This window comes from Mustela erminea, chromosome 1 (genome assembly GCF_009829155.1).
Source record: "Mustela erminea isolate mMusErm1 chromosome 1, mMusErm1.Pri, whole genome shotgun sequence".
NCBI classification, from domain to species: domain Eukaryota; kingdom Metazoa; phylum Chordata; class Mammalia; order Carnivora; family Mustelidae; genus Mustela; species Mustela erminea.
Genome location: NC_045614.1, coordinates 11586062 through 11601880, shown reverse-complemented (window position 1 = coordinate 11601880; position 15819 = coordinate 11586062).

The following is a 15819-nucleotide window of genomic DNA, read 5'->3' as shown; positions in this document are numbered from 1 at the left end:
ATTTAAAAAGACTTTTATTTATTTATTTGACACACAGAGAGAGACAGTGAGAGAGGGAACACAAGCAACTGGAGTGGGAAAGGGAGAAGCAGGCTTTCCACTGAGCAGGGAACCTGATGTGAGGTTCAATCTTAGGACTCTGGGATCATGATGTGATCTAAAGTCAGACACTTAAGGACTGAGTTACTCAGGTGCCCCTAGAAGCAAAACAAATTCTTTGTTAATTGCTTGTGTCCAAACAACTTAGCACCTGTTGGGAACTGCATAACTTTTATGGGAGCATAAATTTGCAATAAATTTGGGAAAATACCTAGAAGCATGATTGTTGGATTGTACAGTAAGGCTATGCTTAACTTTGCAAGAAACTGCCAAGCCATCTTCATGTGACTGTACTGTTTTTCCTTCTGACCAGCAGTGAATAAGTGTCCATTGGCTTACATCCTTGGCATCATTTATTGTTTTCAGTGTTTTGGCTTTTAGCCATTCTCATAGTTGTGTAATGGTATCTCATTGTTTTTTAATTTATTTATTTAGGACATCATTAGTTTTTGAGGTAGTGATCAGTGATTTATTAGTTGTGTATAACACCCAGTGCCCATCATAACACATGCCCTCCCTTAGTACCCATCACCCTGTAATGCCCTCCCCTCACCCTCTCCTGTTTGAAACCCTCAGTCTGTTTCCCAGTGTCCATAGTGTCTCATGGTTCATCTTCCTCTCTGATTTCTCCCCCTTCAGATTTCCCTCCCTTCCCCTATGATCCTCTGTGCTATTGCTTATGTTCCACATATGATTGAAACCATATAATAAATGTCTATCTCGGGCGCCTGGGTGGCTCAGTGGGTTAAGCCGCTGCCTTTGGCTCAGGTCATGATCTCAGGGTCCTGGGATCGAGTCCCACATCGGGCTCTTTGCTCAGCAGGGAGCCTGCTTCCTCCTCTCTCTCTGCCTACTTGTGATCTCTCTCTGTCAAATAAATAAATAAAGTCTTTTAAACAAAAAAGAAGTGTTTTAAAAAAATATAAATGTCTATCTCTTCTTGACTTATTTCGCTTAGCGTAATCCCCTCCAGTTTCATCCTAGAGAGAAAGACTATATTTTTACAGAGAACGTTTCCATCTATCAGGTATAAATAATAAGTACAAATTTGCATACATTTAATAACACAGTTTATAAATATAAAAACTAATCTGGCAAAACTCCCAGGAAAAACAGAGGAATCTCTAACCACAGTGGGAAAATTTAATAAACATCTCTTAATAACAGAATAGACAGAACTTCAATTAAAGAATTGAACAACACATTCAATCTAATAGATGTATACAAAAGAGATGATTGATTAAACACTCATAAATCTGGGGCTGCCTGGGTGGCTCAGTCGGTTAAACCTCTGCCTTCAGCTCAGGTCATGATCCCAGGGTCTTGGGATCAAGCCCCACATCAGGCTCTCTGCTCAGCAGGGAGTATGCTTCTTCCTCTCTCTGACTGCCTCTCTGCCTACTTGTAATCTCTGTCTGTCAAATAAATAAATAAAAAATCTTTAAAAACAAAACCACTCATAAATCTAAGGACAAAGTTTTGATGCTTGCCCTAATTAAAAATAAATCAATGACATTGAAAATTGTCATACTTTAAGAAAGGGTAAAAATAGACACCCTTGTCTTGCTTCTGATCCCAAAGAGAAGTGTTTTATAACCATTCAACACTGATATAATGTTATTGTGGGATTGTCATATACGTTTTTCTTTTATGTTGACGTATGTTCCTCATATACCCAGTTTGTTGAAGGTTTTGTTTGTTTGTTTGTTGTTGTTGTTGTTCTGTTTTGTTTCAATCATGAAAGGATGTTGTATTTTGTCAAAAGCTTTTTTTCTGCATGTATTGAGATGATCATAGGATTTTTCTATTTCATTTTATTAATGGGGTGTATGGCATTTATTGATTGGTGGGAGTGATTTAATTCCCACATATTTGTCAACATATCGGATATCTGTGTCCTTACATCCAGTGTAACATTATTCACAATAGCCAAGACATGGAAACAGCCCAGTATCCATCAACAGAGGAATTAATAATGATGGCATATCAGTACAAGGGAATTCAACAAATTAAAAAAAGAGGAAGACAGCCTTTCCTTAGCTAAAACATGGAAGAATCCAAGGGCATTACACTAAGTGAAATAATCAGTCAGAGAAAGACAATTACTGTGTGATCTTTCTTATAAATAAAATTCAAAAATATGAACTCAGAAACAGAGAGTAGGCGATGCATGAGTGAGTCAGTTGGTTAATTGTCTGCCTTTGGCTCAGGTCATAATTCTGGGGCCTGGGACTGAATCTCCCATCAGGCTACTTGCTCAGCAGAGAGCCTGTTTCTTTCTCTGCCTGATACTCCCCTGTTCGTGCTCACTCACTCTCTCTCTATTTTTTTCATTCTCTCTATTAATAAATAAGATTTAAAATAAAAGAAACAAACAGTAGGTTGATGTTTGCCTGGGGTTTGGAAAAATGAGAAGATGCTAGTGAAAACCTACAAACAGTTATAAGATGAATGAGTTCAGGGAACTTATGTACAACATTGTCAATACACTTAATTCTATTATGTTGTATACTTGAATGTTGATAACAGCGTACATAGTGAATGTTCCTACAACAAAAATAAATGATAACTTTGTGAAGTGATGGATGTATTTACTAACTATATGTAGTGATCACCAAGTTGTATGTTTAAACTATGCTATAGTAAATGGAATTGATTCTCTAATTTCCCTTTCTGTATTTTCATTGTTAGTGTATAAGAAAGCCACTGATTTCTGTACATTGACTTTGTATCCTGCCACATTGCTGCATTGCTGTATGAGTTCTAGTAGTTTGGGGGTGGAGTCTTTTGGGTTTTCCATATAAAGAATCATGTCGTCTGCAAAGAGAGAGAGTTGACTTCTTCATTGCCAATTTGGATACCTTTTATTTCTCTTTGTTGTCTGATTGCTGTTGCTAGGACTTCTAATACTATGTTGAACAAGAGTGGTGAAAGTGGGCATCCTTGTCTTGTTCCTGATCTCAACGGGAAGGCTGCAAGCTTTTTCCCATTGAGGATGATATTGCTGTGGGTCTTTCATAGATAGATTTGATGAGGTTCAGGAATGTTCCCTCTATCCCTATACTTTGAAGCGTTTTAATCAGGAACGGATTCTGGATTTCGTCAAATGCTTTTTCTGCATTAATTGAGAGGACCATGTGGTTCTTCTCTCTTCTCTTATTAATTTGTTGTATCACATTGATTGATTTGCGAATGTTGAACCATCCTTGTAGCCCAGGGATGAATCCCACCTGGGCATGGTGGATAATCTTTTTAATGTGCTATTGGATCCTGTTGGCTAGGATCTTGGTGAGAATCTTAGCATCCATATTCATCAGTGATATTGGTCTGAAATTCTCTTTTTTTGGTAGGGTCTTTGCCTGGCTTGGGGATCAGGGTAATGCTGGCTTCGTAGAAAGAGTCTGGAAGTTTTCCTTCTACTTCAATTTTTTGAAACAGCTTCAGGAGCATAGGTGTTATTTCTTCTTTGAAAGTTTGGTATAATTCCCCAGGGAATATGTCAGGTCCTGGGCTCTTTTTTTTTTTTTTTTTGTGGGAGGTTTTTAGTCAGTGCTTCAATGTCGTTACTAGATCAGTCTATTCAGGTTGTTGATTTCTTCCTGGTTCAATTTTGGTAGTTTATAGTTTTCCGGAAATGCATCCATTTCATCTAGGTTGCTAAGCTTATTGGCATATAACTGTTGATAGTAACTTCTGATGATTGTTTCTACTTCCATGGTGTTAGTTGTGATCTCTCCCTTTTCATTCATAATTTTTTTTAAATTTTTCTTTAACATTTATTTATTTTTTTCAATTTATTTATTTTCAGAAAAACAGTATTCATTATTTTTTCACCACACCCAGTGCTTCATGCAATCTGTGCCCTCTATAATACCCACCACCTGGTACCACAACCTCCCACACCCCCGCCACTTCAAATCCCACAGATTGATTTTCAGAGACCATAGTCTCTCATGATTCACCTCCCCTTCCAATTTACCCCAACTCCCTTCTCCTCTCTAACACCCCTTGTCCTCCATGACATTTGTTATGCTCCACAAATAAGTGAAACCATATGATAATTGACTCTCTCTGCTTGACTTATTTCACTCAGCATAATCTTTTCCAGTCCCGTCCATGTTGCTACAAAAGTTGGGTATTCATCCTTTCTGATGGAGGCATAATACATTCATAATTTTATGAATTAGGGCTTTCTCTCTTTTCTTTTGGATTAGTGTGATCAATGTTTTATTGATCTTATTGATTCTTTCAAAAAACCAGCTTCTAGTTTCATTGATACATTCTACTGTATCACTGGTTTCTACCTCATGATCTCAGCTCTAATCTTGAATATTTTCCTTCTTATGTGTGGAGTTGGTTTGACTTGTTGTTGATTCTCCAGTTCTTTAAGGTGTACAGACAGGTGCTGTGTTCTGGATTTTTCAACTTTTTTGAGGGAGCCTTGGATGGCTATGTATTTCCCCCTTAGGACAGCCTTTGCTGTACCCCATAGGTTTTGGACAGAAGTGTCTTCATTCTCATTGATTTCCATGAATTGTTTCAGTTCTTCTTTGATATCCTGGTTGATCCAAGCATTCTTAAGCAAGGTGGCCTTTAGATTCCAGGTGTTTGAATTCCTTTTGAGCTTTTCCTTGTGACTGAGCTCCAGTTTCAAAGCATTGTGATCTGAGAATATGCAGGGAATCATCTCAGTCTTTTGGTATCAGTTGAGTCCTGATTTGTGACCCAGTATGTGGTCTATTCTTGAAAAGGTTCCGTGTGCACTTGAGAAGAATGAGTATTCTGTTGCTTTAGGGTGGAATGTTTTGTGTATATCTATGAGGTGCATCTGGTCCAATATGTCATTCAATGGTCTTGTTTCTTTATTTCTGCTTTGATGGTCTGTCTATTTCTGAGAGAGGCGTGTTAAGATCTCCTACGATTAGTGTATTCATATCAATATGACTCTTTATCTTAATTAACAGTTTTCCTTTGTAGTTGGCTGATCCCCTATTGGGGGCATAGATATTTACAATTGTTATATCATTTTGGTGGATAGTCCCTTTAAGGATTATGTAGTGTCCTTCTGTATCTCTGACTACAGTCTTTAGTTTAAAATCTAATTTATCTGATATGAGAATCACTAACCCAGCCTTCTTTTGAGGCCCATTGGCATGAAAAATTCTTCTCCATCCCTTCATTTTCAGTCTGGGTGTATCTTTAGGTTCAAAATGGGTCTCTTGTAGACAACATATGGATGGGTCCTGTCGTTTTATCCAATTTGCAACCCTGTTGCGTTTTATGGGCGCATTTAGGCCATTCACATTGAGAGTGATTATTGATAGATACATTTTTTTAAATTAATTTTTTATTTTTTATAAACATATATTTTTATCCCCAGGGGTACAGGTCTGTGAATCACCAGGTTTACACACTTCACAGCACTCACCAAAGCACATACCCTCCCCAATGTCCATAGATACATTTTTATTGACATTGTATTACCTTAGATGTCTTTCTTTCTGTAGACTGTCTCTATATTTCTGTTCAATGCTATTCTTAGGATTTTTTCTCTTTTATAGAACCCCCCTTAATATTTCCTGCAGGGTCAGCTTGGTGGTTGCATAGCCTTTTAAGCCTTGCCGATCTTGGAAACTCTTTATCTCTCCATCCATTTTGAATGTCAGTCTTGCTGGATAAAGTATTCTTGACTGCATGTTCTTCTCATTTAGTGCCCTGAATATATCTTGCTAGCCTTTTCTGGCTTGCCAGGTCTCTGTGCACAGGTCTGATGTTATTCTGGTGGGCTTTCCTCTGTAAGTAAGGAGCCTCTTTGCCCTAGCATCTTTCAAGAGATTATACCTACAATCATGACTGCTCAATTTGACTATCAGTTGTCGTGATGTTTTTTTGGAATGTATAATCTTGGGTGGAGACCATTCAGCCTCTAGTACATGAATGCTGGTTCCATTCGTGAGGGAAAATTTTCCTGAAGAACTTGTTCCACTATATCTTCTAGACTTCTTTCATTCTCCTCTCCTTCAGGGATTCCAATAATTCTCATGTTGGAATGTTTTATGCCATCATTATTTCCCTGATTCTGTTTTCGTGGCTTCTAAGCTGTTTGTTCCAGGCTTCATCCTGATCCTTTCTCTCTATCTGTTCGTCCTCCAGATCATAATTCTATCTTTTTTCTCAGTTGCCCTAGCTTTGAGATCATTTAGATTAGATTGGAACTCATTGAGAGCATTGTGAACGTCCTCCCTGGTAACTTTAAGCTCCACTCTAACATTGTGAACATCATCTCTCATCGCTTTCAGCTCGGCCCTACTCAGTTCCGTTTGGTCATCCATGGCTTTCTCCAACCTACCTATTGCCTGGATAATTGTTAGCCTGAATTCTCTTTCCGACATATTGTCTATGTTGATAGCTGTTAGCTCTGTTGCAGAAGGTCTGTCCTCTGTATTTTTCTTCTGTTGGGCATTCCTCCTCCTAGTCATTTTGGTGAGAGATGACTGAACAGATGTAGCTGGATGTATCGACCGTGGTGCAGTCAAGGTGCACCCTGGAACGCTTCCGAGCAAGCAGGATTCCACACCCAAACGAGAGACAAAAAAAAAGAAAAAAAAAGAAAAGAAAAAGAGAGAGACAAAAAAAAAAAAAAAAAAAGAAAAGAAAAGAAAAGAAAGAAAAGAAAAGAAAAAAAAGAAGAAGAGAGAGGGAGACAGGAAAGAAAGGAAAGTTGAAAGAGAAGGTTCAGACCAAATTGGCCCCAAGGTAAGATTTATAAAGTAGACAGTCAAAAACAGACAAAGAAAAAGACTGATAAAAGTATATGACAAGAGAAAAAAAAACTATATATATGCAAATGAAGGAAGAACCTTGTCAAAAAGAACCCCAAGTGTAAGATTTATATGCTATCAGGACAAACACAAAAACACAGAAACACTGGTGGAAGAAAAATATTGGAGAGTGGTTATAAATTCGCAGTGTGTGCGAGGAAAGTTTTTTTATTTTTTATTCTTCCTGGATGTATCTTGATATCTTTGTTAGAGGATTCAACTTTCCTAAGATAAAGGGGGATTAAATATTGGTTTCCCTATAGGGGTAGTATTGATTGGCAAAAGGGGATTACTTTGAAGTTTAACTCTATATGAATATTAGAAAATAAAAATAAAAAGGAATAAACTAGACTAAACTAAAATAAAATAAAAAAAAGGAATTCAAAAAATAAAATTGCAAGAGAAAAACATAGGTGTATGTATCAAAAAGTTCAGGTTAGAAGGTTATTATGGAATTTGATGTACTGGACAGCTCGCTGTGATGGTAAATAGGTTAAAAATTTACCTATATATAAAAAAAATGAACCCGAATAGTGGGAACGAGTGAAAAATGAAAGTTTTTCTATGAAGTAGTGGTTGTTCTCTTGTCGTCCTTTTTTTTTTCTCTTTTTTTTTTTTCTTTCTTGGTATTTTTTCTGGGGGAGGGGCCTGCCACTTGTGTTTTCAGTCAATGATGTTCCCTGAGTTAAGTCCTCCCGGCCCCCCTCAAGGGAGTGGGCTCTGAGGATCTGTTTTTTTTCAGGCTTTTGTTTTCTGGTGGTTTCACTTTTTTTTTCCTCTCACTTTGCTTTTGACAGTTTTTGTAGTTTTAGAGGAAAACAAATGGCACCCTGACCTCTCTCTCTCAGAGAGAAGCCTCAGTCTGGCTGCAGAGCCTAAATAAGTTCCCCCTTGGCCACTGGCAGAGCAAGTTCCGAGTCGCGGTCCCTGGGGATGCAGGATCTTTTGCTTGTACCCAAACCATGGCAGTGGCGGCTGTCTGGGCAGCTCCAGACTGCCAGAGAGGTTCCAAGCAGCAATCGCACACTGAGATTTTCCTGCTGGCCTGGGTTGTGAGTGCCTGGTCTTTCTGGGTCTAAGAGCGCCCGGCTTACGTGCACCAATTTCAGGGGAGGCTGTGGGTCCCGCGTGCATCTCGGGCTCTGAGAACGGGGCGCAGATCCGAAAGCACCAGGCTGGGCCTTCGTGCAACTCTCTGGGGGGAGAGTTTGGTGCAGGCGTCTCAGGCTCTGAAACAATGTCACGTATCAAAGGGCACTGGCTGGGCCTTTGTCCCTCAGGGGAGGATGTGGGGAATGAGTATCTCAGGCTCTATAGCAGGGTTCCAGCGTTCTGCCTTCTGGCGCGTCTCCCATCCCCTCACAGGAGCCAGACCCCATGTGTTCTCAGGCACGCTGGCCGCTTAAGGACCAAGAGCTGGTTTCTCCGCCACACTCTCTCTGGCTCAGCGCCAGGGGAGGCTGTCCTGGGACTGGGGACTTAAGCCCCTGTCCCTAGCCGCTCCGATTCTCACAACCCCCCCCCCCCCCCCCCCCCCGCAATCCTTTGCTCTTTTGGAGTGCTTTCAACCAGTCTCCAAGTTAATGCTGGTCCCCAGACGCAGGGCACTCTCACTCATATTGGGGTATTACTTTCTAACTGGTCACCTCTGGTGGCTCCCTCCCCCTTTTGTTTATCTTCCATTATCAGTCCACCATTCCCACTCCGCTTTACCTGCCCACTGGCGTCTTCTGCCCCTGTAGAGATCAAGATGTGTATAATTCTGATCTCAGGCTGATTTCATGGGTGATTGGAGTTCTTTGGTAGGTAATCAGCTCACTTTGGGGTACAGGTTAAAAAGGCGCCTCCTCCTACTTCCCTGCCATTTGGCCGCCCTCCAACTTTCACAATTTTTGTTTGTCTATTGTATTTCGATAAAAGTGGGTAAATGTGGAAAAATATTCTTATGTCTCTGTCTTCTATTTGCATTTCAAATGTCACCTCCTTCCAGTGGAGCACTCCCCATAAAAAAATAAATAAAACACAGTACCAGGATGAAAACCATTATGAATATGTCAATAGGAAAACAGTATCTACATAAGGATACCAAGAAGATAGGATCAGTGATGCAACCGTTCTTAGCTCCATTAATCAGTGAGTTACATACAAGGTCCCTGTTCTCTGAGGAATCTGGAATGACAAGATTTTATTTATTTGATCTTTTCCTAGAGTAGAAATGGTAATCACTAGGCAAGGGGTAAATATTTTCCTTTGGGGGAAAGCCTGACCCTGTGAAGGAGAATTTCCATAACAGCCCCATATACACATAATTCAGTCTCAGTGTCTTCTCTGAGGTCATTCCACTGCTGAAAGGGAAAGTGGAAATGAAAACTTTCAGATTGTAATTCACACCAGGGGTAGACTATTTTCAGAGATGGCCCTAGATCCTCATCTTTCTCTATAGCCCTGTCTTTGTCAATGTGACCAACACATTCCCTCAAGTGGTGAAGACTTTTCCTCTGCCTTATATTTGGGCTGGGTTAGGATTTTTTATTTGCTGTGGCTAGCAGAATATGGTAGGAGTGACAGTGGACCTGAGAGCCTTGGTGCATTTCTGCTGCTCTTTCTTGGAACTCTGTCTTGAAAAAGGGGATTAAGCTAGGTGGGCTGCTAGAGGAAGTGAGGACAGGTGGAGCAGGGCTAAGCTGTAAAAGCCAAGGCCACCATAGCTCAGCCACAACAAGCTAGCTAATCCCCAGGTATATTAGGATTCCCAGAAGAGATCAGCAGATCTCCCCCAGCTGACACACAGTTGGTTCAAGACTCTTGAGGAAAGCAACAAAGATTAGAACAATCCATCACCATACAATTTCACTTGATAGTATAGATATTATAGCAAGCCATTTGTTTTTAGGATATCTTGCCATGCAGCAACATTTTTAATCATTCAGTTATTAAAGTTAATTTTGGATAATTGTTAAAAAGTGACTCTAAGGGCATCTGGGTGGCTCATTCAGTTGTGCTTTCAACTCTTGGTTTCAGCTTGGATCATGATTTCCAGCTCCAGGGGTGAACCCCAACTTTGGGCTCCATGCTCAGCTAGGAGTCTGCTCGAGATTCTCTCTCAATCTCCTTTTGCCCCATTCCTTTTTCTTGCTCTCTATCAGATAAATAAGTAAATCTTAAATGGTGTGTGTTGTGATGAGCACTGGGTGTTATATGCAAGTAATGAATCATTGGACACTACATCAAATACTAATGATGTTCTATATGTTGGCTAACTGAACACACACAAAAAAGGGTGAACCTAATGAAGATCTTTTTCACGTGCCAAGAAGAGTTTGGAAGGATATTCATTTTTGTGGAGAATACATAGTGCCTCAGAATCACATAATGTGGAAGAAATTACTGCTCTCTGTGTCCTGCTGAGACATCATTTTTAAAATTTTTTTTTATTTTTTATAAACATATAATATATTTTTATTCCAGGGGTACATGTCTGTGAATCGCCAGGTTTACACACTTCACAGCATTCACAATAGCACATACCCTCCCCAATGTCCATAACCCCACCTCCCTTCTCCCAACCACCCTCCCCCCAGCAACCCTCAGTTTTTTTTTTTTTTTTGTGAGATTAAGAGTCATTTATGGTTTGTCTCCATCCCAATCCCATCTTGTTGCATATTTCTTCTCCTACCCCCTTTACCCCCCATGTTGCATCTCCACTTCATCATATCAGGGAGATCATGTGATAGCTATCTTTCTCCGATTGACTTATTTCACTAAGCACGATACACTCTAGTTCCATCCACATCCTTGCAAATGGCAAGATTTCATTTCTTTTGATGGCTGCATAGTATTTCATTGTGTATATATACCACTTCTTCTTTATTCATCCATCTGTTGATGAAAATATAGGTTCTTTACATAGTTTGGCTACTGTAGACATTGCTGCTATAAACATTCGGGTGCATGTGCCCCTTGGATCACTACGTTTGTATCTTTAGGGTAACTACCCAGTAGTGCAACTGCTGGGTCATAAGGTAGTTCTATTTTCTTTTCATTTTTTAAAAATTAATTTTATATTTATTTTCAGCATAACAGTATTCATTATTTTATCACCACATCCAGTGCTCCATGCCATCCATGCCCTCTATAATACCCACCACCTGGTACACGAACCTCCCACCTGCCCCACTTCAAACCACTCAGATTGTTTTTCAGAATCCAAAGTCTCTCATGGTACACCTCCCCTTCCAATTTACCCAAACTCCCTTCTCCTCTCTAATTCCCCATGTCCTCCATGCTATTTGTTATGCTCCACAAATAAGTGAAACCACATGATAATTGACTCTCTCTGCTTGACTGATTTCACTCAGCATAATCTCTTCCAGTCCTGTCCATGTTGCTACAAAAGTTGGGTATTCATCCTTTCTGATGGAGGCATAATACTCTATAGTGTATATGGACCACATCTTCCTTATCCATTCGTCCATTGAAGGGCATCTTGGTTCTTTCCACAGTTTGGCGACCGTGGCCATTGCTGCTATAAACATTGGGGTACAGATGGCCCTTCTTTTCACTCCATCTGTATCTTTGGGGTAAATACCCAGGAGTGCAATGGCAGGGTCATAGGGAAGCTTTATTTTTAATTTCTTGAGGAATCTCCACACTGTTCTCCAAAGAGGCTGCACCAACTTGCATTCCCACCAACAGTGTAAAATGGTTCTCCTTTCTCCACATCCCCTCCAAAACATGTTGTTTCCTGTCTTGCTAATTTTGGCCATTCTAACTCAATGTGGATTTAATGATATCTCAATGTGGATTTAATCTGAATCTCCCTGAGGGCTAGTGATGATGAACATTTTTCATGTGTCGGATAGCCATTTGTATGTCTTCATTGACGAAGTGTGTGTTCATATCTTCTGCCCATTGTTTGATAGGATTGTCTGTTTTGTGTGTGTTAAGTTTGAGGAGTTCATTATAGATCCTGGATATCAACCTTTTGTCTGTACTGTCATTTGCAAATATCTTCTCCCATTCCGTGGGTTGCCTCTTTGTTTTCTTGACTGTTTCCTTTGCTGTGCAGAAGCTTTTAATTTTGATTAAGTCCCCAAAGTTTATTTTCCCTTTTGTTTCCTTTGCCTTTGGAGACATATCTTGAAAGAAGTTGCTGTGGCTGATATCAAAGAGGTTACTGCCTATGTTCTCCTCTAGGATTCTGATGGATTCCTGTCTCATGTTGAGGTCTTTTATCCATTTTGAGTTGATCTTTGTGTACAGTGTAAGAGAATGGTCGAGTTTCATTCTTCTACATATAGCTGCCCAGTTTTCCCAGCACCATTTATTGAACAGACTGTCTTTTTTCCAGTGTATATTTTTTCCTGTTTTGTTGAAGATTAATTGACCATAGAGTTGAGGGTCCATATCTGGGCTCTCTACTCTATGTGTCTGTTTTTATGCCAGTGCCATGCTGTCTTGGTGATCACAGCTTTGTAGTAAAGCTTGAAATCAGGTAACGTGATGCTCCCATCTTTATTTTTGTTTTTTAACATTTCCTTAGCGATTCGGGGTCTCTTCTGATTCCATACAAATTTTTGGATTCTTTGCTCCAGCTCTTTGAAGAATACCAGTGGAATTTTGATCGGAATGGCATTAAAAGTATAGATTGCTCTAGGCAGTATAGACATTTTAACAATGTTTATTCTTCCGATCCAAGAGCATGGAGTTGTCTTTCATCTTTTTGTGTCTTCTTCAATTTCTTTCATGAGTGTTCTGTAGTTCTTCAAGTATAGATTCTTTACCTCTTTGGTTAGGCTTATTTCCCAGGTATCTTATAGTTTTTGGTGCTATAGTAAATGGAATTGATTCTCTAATTTCCCTTTCTGTATTTTCATTGTTAGTGTATAAGAAAGCCACTGATTTCTATACATTGACTTTGTATCCTGCCACGTTGCTGAATTGCTATATGAGTTCTAGTAGTTTGGGGGTGGAGTCATTTGGTTTTTCCATTAAAGAATCATGTTATCTGCGAAGAGACAGAGTTTGACTACTTCATTAACAATTTGGATACCTTTTAATTCTCTTTGTTGTCTGATTGCTGTTGCTAGGACTTCTTTTTTCTTTTTTTTAAGATTTTATTTATTTATTTGACAGAGAGAAATCACAAGTAGATGGAGAGGCAGGCAGAGAGAGAGAGAGGGAAGCAGGCTCTCCGCTGAGCAGAGAGCCCGATGCGGGACTCGATCCCAGGACTCTGATATCATGACCTGAGCCGAAGGCAGCGGCTTAACCCACTGAGCCACCCAGGCGCCCTGTTGCTAGGACTTCTAATACTATGTTGAACAAGAGTGGTGAGAGTGGGCATCCTTGTCTTGTTCCTGATCTCAACGGGAAGGCTGCAAGCTTTTTCCCATTGAGGATCATATTTGCTGTGATTTTTTCATAGATAGATTTGATGAAGTTCAGGAATGTTCCCTCTATCCCTATACTTTGAAGCGTTTTAATCAGGAACGGATGCTGGATTTTGTCAAATGCTTTGTCTGCATCTATTGAGAGGACCATGTGGTTCTTCTCTCTTCTCATATTAATTTGTTCTATCACATTGATTGATTTGCGAATGTTGAACCATCCTTGTAGCCCAGGGATGAATCCCACCTGGTCATGGTGGATAATCTTTTTAATGTACTGTTGGATCCTGTTTGCTAGGATCTTGGTGAGAATCTTAGCATACATATTCATCAGTGATATTGGTCTGAAATTTTCCTTTTTGATAGGGTCTTTGCCTCGTTTGGGGATCAGGGTGATGCTGGCTTCATAGACAGAATCTGGAAGTTTTCCTTCTGCTTCAATTTTTTGAAACAGCTTCAGGGGCATAGGTCTTATTTCTTCTTTGAAAGTTTGGTAGAATTTCCCAGAGAATCCGTCAGGTCCTGGGCTCTTGTTTATTGGGAGGTTTTTGATCACTGCTTCAATCTCGTTACTAGATATCGGTCTATTCAGGTTGTCGATTTCTTCCTGGTTCAATTTTGAGAGTTTATAGTTTTCCAGGAATGCAACCATTTCATCTAGGTTGCTAAGCTTATTGGCATCTAACTGTTGATAATATCTTCTGATGATTGTTTCTACTTCCTTGGTGTTAGTTGTGATCTCTGCCTTTTCATTCATAATTTTTGAATTTGTGCTTTCTCTATTTTTTTTTTTTTGGATTAGTGTAGCCAATGGTTTATCGATCTTATTGATTTTCTCAAAAAACCAGCTTCTAGTTTCATTGATACATTCTACTGTATCTCTGGTTTCTACCTCATTGATCTCAGCTCCAATCTTGATTATTTCCCTTCTTACGTGTGGAGCTTGATTTATTGTTGATTCTCCAGTTCTTTAAGGTGTAGAGACAGCTTCTGTGTTCTGGATTTATTAATTTTTTTGAGAGGGGCTTGGATGGCTATGTATTTCTGCCTTAGGACCACCTTTGCTGTTTCCCATAGGTTTTGGACCGAAGTGTCTTCATTCTAATGGGTTTCCATGAATTGTTTCAGTTTTTCTTTGATCTCCTGGTTGATCCAAGCATTCTTAAGCAAGGTGGTCTTTAGCTTCCAGGTGTTTGAGTTCCTTCCAAACTTTTCCTTGTTATTGAGTTTCAGTTTCAAAGAATTGTGATATGAGAATATGCAAGAAATCATCTCAGTCTTTCGGTATCGGATGCATCCTGATTTGTGACCCAGTATGTGGTCTATTCTGGAGAAGGTTCCATGGTCACTTGAGAAGAATGAGTATTCTGTTGTTTTAGGGTGGAATGTTCTGCAAATATCTATGAGGTCCATCTGTTACAATGTGTCATTCAGTGCTCTTGTTTCTTTATTGATTTTCTGCTACTATGATCTGTCTATTTCTGAGAGAGGCATGTTAAGATTTCCTACTATTAGTGTATTCATATCGATATGACTCTTTATCTTGATTAACAGTTTTCTTATGTAATTGGCTCTTCCCATATTGGGGGCATAGATATTTACAATTGTTATATCATCTTGGTGGATAGTCCCTTTAAGGATTATGTAGTGTCCTTCTGTATCTCTGACTACAGTCTTTAGTTTAAAATCCAATTTATATGATGCAAGAATCGCTAATCCAGCCTTCTTTTGAGGTCCACTGGCATGAGAAATTCTTCTCCATCCCTTCACTTCCAGTCTGGGTGTATCTTTAGATTCAAAATGGGTCTCTTGTAGACAACATATGGATGGGTCCTGTTGTTTTATCCAATCTGCAACCCTGTGCTGTTCTATGGGCACATTTAGGCCATTCACATTGAGAGTGATTATTGATAGAAACGTTTTTATTGACATCGAGTTACCTTTGAAGTCCTTCTTTCTGTAGATTGTCTCTGTATTTCTGTTCAATGCTATTCTTAGGATTTTTTTTCTTTTATAGAACCCCCCTTAATATTTACTGCAGTGTCGGCTTGGTGGTTGCATAGTCCTTTAAGGCTTGCCGGTCTTGGAAACTCTTTATCTCTCCATCCATTTTGAATGTCAGTCTTGCTGGATAAAGTATTCTTGACTGCCTGTTCTTCTCATTTAGTGCCCTGAATATATCTTGCCAGCCCTTTCTGGCTTGCCAGGTCTGTCTGTGGACAGGTGTGACGTTATTCTGATGGGCTTTCCTCTGTAAGTAAGGAGACTCTTTGTCCTAGAGGCTTTCGAGAGATTATACCTACAATTATGTCTCTTCAATTTGGCTATCAGTTGTCGTGATGTTTTTTTGGAATGTATAATCTTTTGTGGAGACCATTCAGCCTCTAGTACATGAGCGCTGGTTCCATTCACGAGATTGGGAAAATTTTCATGAAGAGCTTGTTCCACTATATCTTCTAGACTTCTTTCTTTCTCCTCCCCTTCAAAGATTCCAATAATTCTGATGTTGG